At 36.6% G+C, this 11,983-nt stretch overlaps 1 long non-coding RNA gene across 1 annotated transcript; it reads right to left on the reverse strand.

The window, feature by feature from the left end:
• Positions 1 to 6,437: 6,437 nt before the first annotated feature.
• On the reverse strand, positions 6,438 to 10,370 carry LOC134818860 (uncharacterized). The gene is made up of 5 exons (XR_010160697.1): positions 10,278 to 10,370; positions 9,605 to 9,721; positions 9,104 to 9,393; positions 8,776 to 8,898; positions 6,438 to 8,571 (listed from the first exon to the last, which is right to left on the reverse strand). It is a non-coding gene; the product is annotated as an uncharacterized LOC134818860 (long non-coding RNA).
• Positions 10,371 to 11,983: the final 1,613 nt, after the last annotated feature.

Below are 11,983 nucleotides of genomic sequence, written 5' to 3' on the forward strand. Positions count from 1 at the left end.
CAGAACCCTTATCTATACCCTACCGATATCCCTGTTTATTTGTTCAGTCTTCTATTCAAAATGTGTATTTCTCATGACATTCTATACTACGTCCTCGATTACCTTTGCGATGAACACCTGCTACCTCTTATGGGGGTTAGCAATCTCTGGAGGAGGATGGCATTGGACCGCATAGAGGATCTGAAGATAACGTCGAGTAACCTTCATGCAGTGCTGCTACTGATAGCAGAATGGCCAAAACTGGAGAAATTAGACGTCACCTTCACAGGTGATGAGAGGGAGCAGACACTAAACAGTTTTATCAGCCTACCCTCAAACCTAACAGAACTGCGTTGCAGAGGTGCTATACCCGAATGGTGGTTAGCTTCCGTGTGCAAACGACTTCCTAAACTGTCAGCTGTGGAGATTATTGATAACCACACGATAACAGGAGAGTTCCTGATAGGGGCTCCCTGATGTAAACAGCCATATAAGGTTTTGGGCACTATAAAGTAGCTTACACCTTATGTTATATAATATAAGTATTATTATTTAACAGGATCACACATAAACTATAATTGCAGGATTAATAATTAATTAGAAGGGTTTGTCTCTAAATTACGAACGTCTACATGGACACATAGTGGGCGTTTCAACACTTATATCGATGAGCATGAGGAGGAAACAATTACATGTTTCTGATTCGAGCCAGAAAAGAGATGAACAAATCCTGCGTTTTTAATTCGTTTTTAAGATTCGTTGACACATATCAAGGAATGTCGAGAAATCACTGAAGAAACAGATATAAATCCTGAAGTAGTTAAAGCACCAGACAACATATTTACTTATAAGATAATCATTTATCTGATTAAAAGTAATATGATTTTTAAAACGTAAACTAAATAATAATAAGTGATTTTAGCGCTTTAATCAAAAATTCACAAACTTTAAGCTGAAATATTAAAGAACTATTAAATATTCACAATTTCCCAGTTAATTTGCAAGTAGAACTAATGAGAATAGGGGGGCAATCAAATTTAGAGCAAAGATATTCAAACCAGGAACTGTGTTTTAATTTTTAGTTTTATTCAATCGTTCGATTATCACTTCAGTCGCATTTTATTTTTGTTTTTCAACATGGCCACGACATCGGGAAAAGAACCTCCACCAAGAAAACGTCCTAGAAATTATACAACATCTGAGACAGAGCTACTCCTAGAATTGTCTGAGGGAAAAAGAAGATTCTCGGTTGTAGATTCAGTACTACGGTTTCTGCAGAAAAGAAAAAGAAACTTTGGACTGAGATTACAAAAGACGTGAATGAGGTGAACGGTAAAATGACAGTAGAGATTACTTATTGCCATTAAATCTTGATAATTCACCCAGTTAACTGTCGTCATCTTCTATATATCATGAGTTTAACGGAATTTAAATGTCCAACATGCGATGAAAGCCTTGCTCACAAACCGTCGCTGTCAGTCCTTCGTGATAACTTGGCACGACACATACAGAACAGAAGCTTATGTCACAGCAGTCGAGAACACATGGATATACAACAAGACTGTCGAACCTACTTTCCACTAAGATGTTCAGTACGCTTCGTACCTAAGCGTACTGAACATCTTAGTGGATAGTAGGTTCGTACCTAAGCGTACTGAAAATACGATAATATGGTCAATGAACTTAAGAAACAAGAAAGAGACCGTATGAAATATAGAAAAGCTACCGGAGGTGGGCCAGCCAGAAAGACTCAGGCTCTCTTAGAAGCCGAAACTGAGTGCTTGTCAAATCTACCACTAGAGCAAATAACTGGAATCGAAGGAGGACATGAGAGCGTCTCTTATAAGTTCCTACGCGACACTCTCCCCACTACACTAATGTCCCAGATATTAGAGATATATCAATTTTCATATATCCTAGAACTTTGGAAGATGCCGGATGTGGCATGCATCACTCATCACCTCGTTACTGCTCGTTGGCTAAGCTTAAGATTGTAAACAGATTTTGCTCAGAAAACTTTAAATTTTCGCGAAAAGACAATTAATTTGATAAGAAGAGTATCAAACACCCTTACAAGTCACGTGACAGACGTTATCCGATCACGTGACAGCTTTTATATTGGTTAGCTAGTATCACATTATTCAATTACTAGTGTATGATTCAACTAACATTGCCTTAGTTATCCTATGTGTCCTCGCCTTTATCCAGAACCCTTTCTATACCCTACTGGCACACACTCCAGATCTTGCCTCGATGATCTCGCAGCTAACACTGGCTGCTCGGTTCAACAGAGTCCAGCATGAGAAACTGATCCATGGGGCACCGGCCTCTGCAGTGATGGAAGTGGAGCCTATAGAAATAGGAAAACATGGGTCATGGATGGTCCAACAGTAGGTGACCGTGGTCATACTACTCCTGACACTGATATGGTGAATGATGCAATATACGTTTCAGAGCACACTTCAACCGACTGAAAAGATGCCACTTACCTGCTGCCACATTGGACGCCTTAAACGATGCCATCGAGCGAGGATTCGAAAGAAGAGGAAGAATGAAAGGTCACAGCAGACGAACTATACACGGACTCCGGGGAGGAGAATTAAAAACAGCTTAACCCATTCTTTTTATACCCTTGTTAAATACTTTTCTGAGGATGATTTAAGTTGTTACATCTAACAAATCTCGATTCCTCTCGTGTCATCATGTTAAAAAATAGATATGTTATTTTATGTTATAAATAATATAATAGCCTCGGAAAAGAAGTACTAAATTGGGACCAGGGATCATGGTAAGGCTAAAACCTATGTAACATAACATGTTCCTGCTAAAGAGAAGAAATCTCGTGAGATGAGGCACATGAAGCAGCTGATAGGATCCTTCAAAACAGTGGTGAACTTTGGAGATCCTCAGAGACTTTTGTGTGCTTACCATCCACCACTCCAGATCGAAGGACTCGGGTAATGAGGAACTTAAGTGACTTACAGAATCAGAAGAGAAGAAAGATGTAATGCTGCTAAGAAGAGCTTCATCAGACTCCGCTGGACACGGCCAGTAATGTAATACATAAACTTTGTAAGGTAAATAATAAGTCTATCATTATATTATTATTATTACACATTATATACGTTGTTCACATAAGAAGCTTAATGAAAAACGATACAGTACTAAATTTCGTACTTAAACATACAATTAATGTATTTGTAACCAGGAGGAATTGCTAAAATATACATCTATTCCATCAAGAATTCAAGAATACTGTTTTATTTCAAACAGCATGTACGTATCGAGTGGCCATCTAGAAGACTGAGAAAAACAATAGCGTAATAATGGGAAATAGAACGAACACCGATGCAAGAAAGACAAAGAAGCTGAAGAAGATATCGTTGTTGTTTCGTGTGACTTGCAGAAAGTGTTGCTTCTACCCAGATTACCGGGATATAGGGAGTCAATCTTTACATCCCACCTCATTGCCTTCAACCTATCATTTGTTCCCCTAGGAAAGATAAAGAGTAAAAATAAGTCGGAAACATGGACAAGTGTTCGAATAAATCAGCAGCTGAGCCAGTGGCAGTTTGCTGGCAAGAAGGAATAAGAGTAAGAGATATTTACCCTCTGTAGCACACATTTTGCTATTGCACACATTTTCTTCTCACTCAGAAATGATTGTAGAAGGTGTAGTAACCTTCATTGGTAGTATATGTAAGGGGAGAGTTAAAATTGTTATAAAAAAGAAAGATAACGAGGAGACTGACTATCTTATATGGGCATCCATTGTTCCCGATGAGCTAAAGGTTTGTAGTTTGCCATACAAAAGGATCAAATTTTAACGGTTTTTTTTAATATTTCAGTTAAAACAGTTATAGTGTAAAGTAGGAGATTGAAAATCTGACATCTGCTCGTAAAATTACTATTAGTGACAAATTCACCATATGAAATTTTTGTGACACAAATTTTCAATTTGCAATTTATTTTTGTGTAATAGAAAATAATATCAAACAGGTCAATAGTAAGATAAACATGAAAACTCTTGAAAAGATTGTAAATGGTAAGTCATACACAAATGTTGTTGGGTTAAGCATCATCTCATCAGCAGTTACAGTACAACACTCAACCCCAGCAAAACACCGAAAAAGAGTGAGTCTATTTTTAAAGAAATCAATATATTTCTACAGTTTATACTTTTGAACATATAATTTGTGTAGAAAAGATGAGTATATCTGTTCTGGCTATCTGAAATTTCTAACAAGCTCTCAATGCAGGAATGCAAAACATGTAAAGATATGGTGGGACAACTGTGCTGAACTGTGGGCAGAATAAATGCTGGACTCTTTACCAGCCTAGAAACGATAACCATTAGGTACTTTGAAAAATGTCATAGTTTTACGTCAGCAGACCTTAAAAAGGTTGTCTTATTGTTGTCTTAATGTTGTCTTATTGTTACATCGGTGTACGTTCTAGTTGCCTTGTGCATGGGTTAACTAATCAACTATCTGGAACTGATATTCTACAAACAAATATCAAGCTTTAAATTATCGGGAAAGTTACTAGCATTTTATTGGGCATCCTGATTCCCAAAACAACCAAAAACTTCTCGATTCACCCTATTTCATCAGCAGTTTAATCGATCTTCAGAATGTCAACAAAAAACTGAAAACAGTAGACTTTCAAAGTCACGTGTCCTAAGCTACCCAAACAGTAGATTCGTCTTTAGAAAAGTCACAAACATCGAATTTTACGTTACCCGCCTTCCTAATGTCCCAATTGGGGCTGCAGCTGCACTATCTCAGCCGTTTAGGGACAATAAGGGCCTAACTTCCTAAATTATAAAATATATAATAGCTGCTCGACAGCAGCGGTGGTATGTGTTCTGTTAAAAAACGCAATGATTCAACATCAGATATCGTTGAGATAGTGGACAGTAAAAACCTTCGGTGGCACCCATGAAGGTGACGACGATTTTTTCCTAAATGGAATGACCTAGAAGCCCTTTAAGCTTTGGTTAAAGAATAAAGTATTTAGTGAGATGAGCAGGGGCAATAAAATAACAGCATAATAACGTTTAAAATACGGGGGGGGGGGGGGGGGGGATTGAATGATATAAAAAATATAATTATGTATAGAAATATTGATGGTTATCTCGGAGAGTTACTGTTATTTGACGTTAATCTTATTAAGGTCATTTATCAGAATAATAGTGGGGAAAACAATGGTCGAACTGAGAATAACGGATACTCCGCTAAAAAGCCAAGAGAAAAAAAGAAGATATACAATTATAATTAATCATAATAATTTCATTCATGATATATTAAAGTGGGTTATAAATTGAACACAGTGGTACTAATTACTTCTACAGAAGGAGCAACAGTATTTAACGAAGATGGACATGCTGTTGAACATTTCGCGCCCAATAGGCCAATAGGTCAACATTTATACCCTGGTCTCTAGAGAACCAAACAGTGCAGGTGGGTACTAGAATTTTGTTTAACCCTAGTACTAACGACAACACACTCACCCTAAACATGCACTACGACGCCAACTCTACTAACCTGTTTCGTTTTAACGAATCTGATGTACTTAATATTTCAACTATTCCAGAACTCAAAAACCCTAACGAAAGAATCAGACAAACGGAAAGTAAAGTTGACTTGCATTTTGAAGATGTAAAATCGACCTTATGGAATTTTTCAATTATTGACTATTATAATCGATAAGGGAGATAGATGCTACAACGGAGAGCATACAGTAAGATATTAATTATATTTTTATCATTACTTTTACCTTAACAGATATTACCGATATGTATGACTATTTGTATAGTCATCGTTTATAGGAACATCACCATTCTTATAAATGACGAACAATTTCAGTGAATCATTTTTGCAAACCGATATTATTCTTTTCCATAATCGAGCTTTAACCTTTAAAATGTCTTTGTTTGGAGAAACCAAAACGTGCAGTATTTACAAAACATGTAAATCTAATTCTTTACTAAGCAGCAACGGCCGAAACCTGAAAAAAATATTGTTCAATAATAATATTAATGATTTACTGAAACAATATCAAGCTTGGATTTTTCATTGCGTCCAATTAAAACTAAGAGATTAATCCGAATTAAGAGATTTTAAAAGTAATAGTACTCACGATAAAAGGATGTTGCCAATATAGAGCAACTCCCAGAACGTTTGGCAAGTAATATATAGGTTTTCATCTTTAGATAATCTTTCATATTAGAGGTCTGGACCAGGGGATTTTCTTTCGAGACTAGAGTTTCCATTTTTTATGTTGATAAACTGAAGAAGTCAATTATTTAGTTACTTACAAACTGATATCAACGAACTAAGATCCTAACTAATTCAACTATGTTAATCATAAATAATTACTAATTATAAATTGTTGAAAAGAATAACATTACATAATGATATGTTATAATTAAGGTGTAATGATATGTTATTAGTCACCTTGTAACACAACGAGCAGAGCTGTTTATCATTCTTCCACCATTTGAGTAGAGCAGGATCCAATCAATTTATTAATAATCTCTGTTATTTTATTATCTTTATTTCTTGTATCATCTGTATTATCTACATTATCTTTACTATTTTATTATTTCATGATCTTTATCATCTTTTTCATATTTTTCATCTTTATTATTTTTATCATCTCTATCATCTAGATCTGTATTGTCTTTATCTTTTGACATATTGAATATATACATATTTGTAACATTATTGAAAAGGAAGGAACATATATGAGGAAGAGACGGAAGTCACTAAGATGAAAGAGATGACGAAACCTAGATCGCGGAAGACAATGCTTGATGTTCAAGGAGGCTGTCGGCGTGCAGCAAATGAAAAGGAGGAAACGATCATCGCCACTAAATTTCGCCATTCAACAGGAATTAGATGAGCTTCTGGCAGACCTACCAGCTCCCGAACCCAGTCCCAAACCTTTTAGCTCTAAGACAGAATATGTCTAATATTACATTATTCTATAGATTATAGTATGTGGTAAAAACGGCCAGAGTGTGTGTGATGATATTATTTGCCGCTGACCTACAGGGTATAGGGGATACCCTCATGGACCCCACGTTGATAACTGGATCCACTAAACTAGACAGGCATTGTGATCTTTTTTGCAATGCAAATTTTGAAGAAGGTGCTATAAATAAACTGATTAGTGGTCAGTGACCACTGGTCACACATGCAACGACATCTGTCACCAAATGGGCTTGAAGGCGTGTGATGGGTGGAATAACATCAGGTCAAGTTAGTCTTGGAGTGTCACATTAAACTTATATTGGAAAAGAATACCCCATTCAAGACATGTTATCAGACAATCTGTGTGTGGCAGCGGGATGTTCTGACAGGATTTGCGGCGGGACCAGGTTATCATAACATTTTTAAATTTTGTATTCAATTCATTCATTCACGGTGATGAATTACCTTTATTATCTTAATCATCGAGTTATCTTTATCAAGTTAAATTAAGAATATCAGCGTTCACACAAGCAGAAGAGTGTGCAAAGAAGACTTTCAGTAGCCGGACAAGCTTTGCAACGTTACAGTGAGTTCGTGTTTTGTTCTAGCTCAGTGCAGTCAGCTGGAATACACGATGGAGTATTATTTTAATTACATTAACTTATTGGTATCTTCATATATATTACGTCCTTTCGCGTCAACAACCGATATAAAGGCCATCACATCGAGTTTCTATTTAATCATTATTGATCATTATTGAGTGTTAGGACCGGTATAAGACTATATAAGAATCTGAACTCAATGTACAAGGCTATACATGTTGAAGGATAAGGTTCCGATTATGACCGTTACCCACGTGGTACACCATATGGACGTGGATATATCTTTGGTTACACCAGGCCACATGACGAGAGAACCCCAGCGATAAAAAACACATAATAATTGCTGAGGAAATAGGAAATAACTGGATTACAGAACTGTGTACTAGCTTACGACGTAAACCCAGAGGTTCTTAACTCGATCAATCAAACGTGATCATGGATAGCATTTTATTTTTTAAGTGAAGTACCAAATACCAATTTTGTGTCATTTTTACGAAATATTTAAATTACCTACAGAGAACCGAAAATTGAAGACTCATCTGCAAAGCATGGAGCAAAGATTTAATATTTCAACAGTTAGCTAAATTTATGGAGAGAGAGCTAGAGAGTAGACTCAATATTTCACCTTCTTCTTTTTTGTCAGGCAGGACAAGAGTTTTATAACGTTACGGTCAGTTCGTGCTTAATTCAAGCTCAGTACAGCAGCTGGAATACACGATAGAGTATTATTATAGTTGTTTTTTATATAATCATGTGTATTTTTACACTTATTTGAAATCAAGAGGATAAAGGTTAGTATCAAGTTATTCTGCTTTCCTAGATTCCATTCAACTCATTGACTCCTTGAGGGAATGCAGTCAAAAATTCCTGTTAAAGAAGACTCTCCACTCACAGAAAACTATTCGCTTTTTTTTCTTCAATCGTTTTAAAACTCTTCGTCAGAAATATTTTTTTAGCGATTCTTTTCTTATTTCGTAATATTTATTAGTATTGAGTTTTGACTGACGCTGGAGCTGAAAAGGTTGGGATTATTTTATAAGGTCGTAATAATCAGCGGACAAGTAATTTCTTGGACCATTGTAAAACGAAAGTTAAAAGCAACAGTGAATACTGTTAAGCTAATAAGCTATTTTGTCAATATACAACTGTACTTAAAAAATCCCTCATTAATAAGTAACAATTAAAATGGAAATTGACAATTATTTCAAAACAATTACCGTCGGAGACTAGAAAATTTGATGATCAGTCAAAGTAATAAAGAGCTTCCACTCCGCTAGTCATAGAAGATAAGAAGGACGTTAGAAAGGAAAGAAATGGAGAGGAACAATGAAACAGGCTTCCTGAAAATGGGGCATTGTTATTGGTTGGTTGGTCTGGGTATTGTTATAATATGCTGATCATTGTTTTTAAACTTTACAAGTTGTTGCTTAAAAGACAATTAACCATAGTTTGATGTTGGTGTTATTCTCAACTTATACAATTGTATATCTTATACAAAACCTAAAATTCAGCGTTAGACACCAAAATCTGAAAGTTATACCTCACCTTAGTTTTTAACGAAGCCTGGTCTTCCGAAAAACAAGACAGGATCAAGAATTAACCAACAACATTGCGGTGGAATATATTCATCACGTGATGTACATACATCAGTTCATTTTTTATTTGCTGTCTCTTCTGGAGTAGGAGCACCTTTGACCTTTGTTGGAGACCATTTATAAGAAAACATCTCCAGCGTAATCTACATGGTAATAACAGCCACATTCCCACCAAGAACCCATTACAGAGTAAAGAGATGGAATACTACAGACGATAAGATATTTATCGCTGGCGTGTAACTGAAAAGAGTGTTATAAGTATTAGCTTTGTCGATCTGTCAGTTATTCACCTCTATTCAGAGGATTCATTGTGCTAGTTTACACTTACAGTGGTTTAGAGTGCACTCAAAACCCGAAGAAATGTGTAGGATAGCTAGCTAATTGCTAACAAATGGAAAATGCAAAACTATCATAATATGATATTGTAAATTATAGTAATACTCATACTTACAAAAAAATGCTTAGATTCCACGAAGCGAAGTAGACCGACTATGAGACCACTGGACCACATCAAAGGGAGGTGTTTGGGGTAGAGGTGTTCTCAACATACTACACGGGTTAACCTCACCTGTTAAATAATTTTTTTTATAATTTATGATATAATAGAATACAAGAAATACAAGAAATATTTTTGGAAAACGTCTGAATTTTTAGTTTGATATCACGTGATCCTTTAAAATACAGGGTATAAGCAGGACTCTGATTTCAGGGGTGTTATTTCCCCTACGGATTTAGATAGGCCTAATGGACTTTCTATCCCTTATTTGAATGCATACCAACCGTAACCCATAATTTTGAACCAGTACTGTTTGTAAAGAAACCATGTGATCCGACTGGGAATTTTTTTAATCAAAACCCCGGTTTACCGTACAATTTTCTTTTCCTCAAACGGTAAATCGTGGTTTACCGTTCTAAGTTCTTAAATAGGTGACAACAAAACGACCCAAAAGCTACGTGTCCGATCTCTACTTAAAGTCTAATTCTAACCGACATGTAGCCTGGACGTTACTGTCACCAAGACGTAAACCAACCTCGATCAATGATAACATTGGCCGAAGTTTGCTACATTTTGGAGACAATAACGACCCTTTCGCCTAATTAAATCTAAAGGGCTTAAAACTTACTGGTATTTTGATGTTAGGAGGTTGTCAAGTCGGTCCAAATCGCTTCATTTAAAATATAACTTCATATTCTTCGTGTAGGAGAGCCATTTTGCTAAAGGTAGTGATAAATTAGAATCGATTTTTTAAACTGGACAATATAACTTTCTACATCTCGTTTTCTGTGGACGAACTGCTACTTTTTGAATTATAGCTAAAATATTTTGATAATCACTAGTAATGACTGACGAGGTCGGAGTCAGGGACTGTCAGCAGGTGTCACGTTCGGTCGGTCATACTGATTAAAAGAGGCTAAACTTAATAAAAGCAGAGTTAAGATAAAAAACTAAACTAAGCTAGGGGAGACAAAGCATCGAATGGTAAAAGAAACAAAAAGAAGGTTCTTACGCTAGCATAATTATTAGCCACGCCAAGTCACTGTTTCTAAACACAAACCAGACATTACAAGAGAACTTACAAGTCACAATGACAAAGGTACTCCACAAAAGTAACACGTGTCTACGAACACATTTATCACGTGACAAATCCACCTGAACTTCTTCAACTCCTATTGGCTCCCTAAACTATTTATCCGGTAGCTCTAACTAGACACTTGACACTGGTTTCCGGGCTGAATATCTAGTCTGGGTACAAAACACAATACTGTGTGTACAATAGTGGTACGGTATTGGGTGTACAGTGTACAGTGTACAGTTGGACTCCAAAATTCAGAGAATGGCTGTTAAGTGGTGGCTTATGAAAGGAAATGGTTAATAGGTGACAGCTCACAAGCAATCAATGGATCATGTGACAAAGTGACAGCCTGTGTAACAGTTTAACAAGTAACACATCAGCAGTAAAAGTGTACACTGTACAGTGAGGTATGTGACGTGTCAAACTCAGAAATATCTCAGTTTTACTATTAGCTATCAGAGAGATTTAGTGGACCGGGAAATTCTGGTCACATGACTGAGAGAGAGAGAGAGTCGAGAGAATGACGAAATCATAAGAAGAGCAGATCTCATTATAACGGTAAGAAGATCATGTTATTTGAGCTGTAATAAACCCAGAGCAGAAGTCAGCACTCAAATAACACGTCACATAAGACACGTAGAAATACGATAGCACTTCAAATTAGAGAGCACCGCTCAACAGTGAACCACTCATTGCACGATCAACACGATTCACAATACATTTGAAAATGTATACTAACTAACCCACATTGAGTCTCTAATTTCACATTCAACAACCCTCACTATACAACTACCATTGTTCTAGAACACAACAATAGAACATTGTAAATATCAATAAACGCCTCTACGAGTCTACATTGGATACAAGGTAGCAAGTCCGCAGTGTGGCCACACGTAGTAACACGTAGTAGTTGCCATCTATACATTAACATACGTGGTTGTGTTATCTGCTCCGGTATCCTAGCAGTCGCCACCATTAGCGGTCCTGTTAGCGGTAATTTGTGGGGCACTTCAACAATTGAGCCCTGAAAGTTCCAGAAATTCTTCCGTGATTAGATTGGATTCCTTGAAATTCAGAGAATACAGTGAAATTTGTTCGCTGCTCATAGGATCTCACACCACACACGCGCTAATCTCTAGTTTGCTGACGTTGCTTTAGAGGAGGAGTATTGAGGCCGCGGCCGGATATAACGACCGTTTCCTCAACTTAATGACTGGCAACCTGGATTATTAATCATCATAGCTTACGTGTGCAGT

The sequence above is a fragment of the Bolinopsis microptera genome, chromosome 7 (genome assembly GCF_026151205.1).
Source record: "Bolinopsis microptera isolate Bmic1 chromosome 7, MBARI_Bmic_1.0, whole genome shotgun sequence".
Taxonomy (NCBI): Eukaryota; Metazoa; Ctenophora; class Tentaculata; order Lobata; family Bolinopsidae; genus Bolinopsis; species Bolinopsis microptera.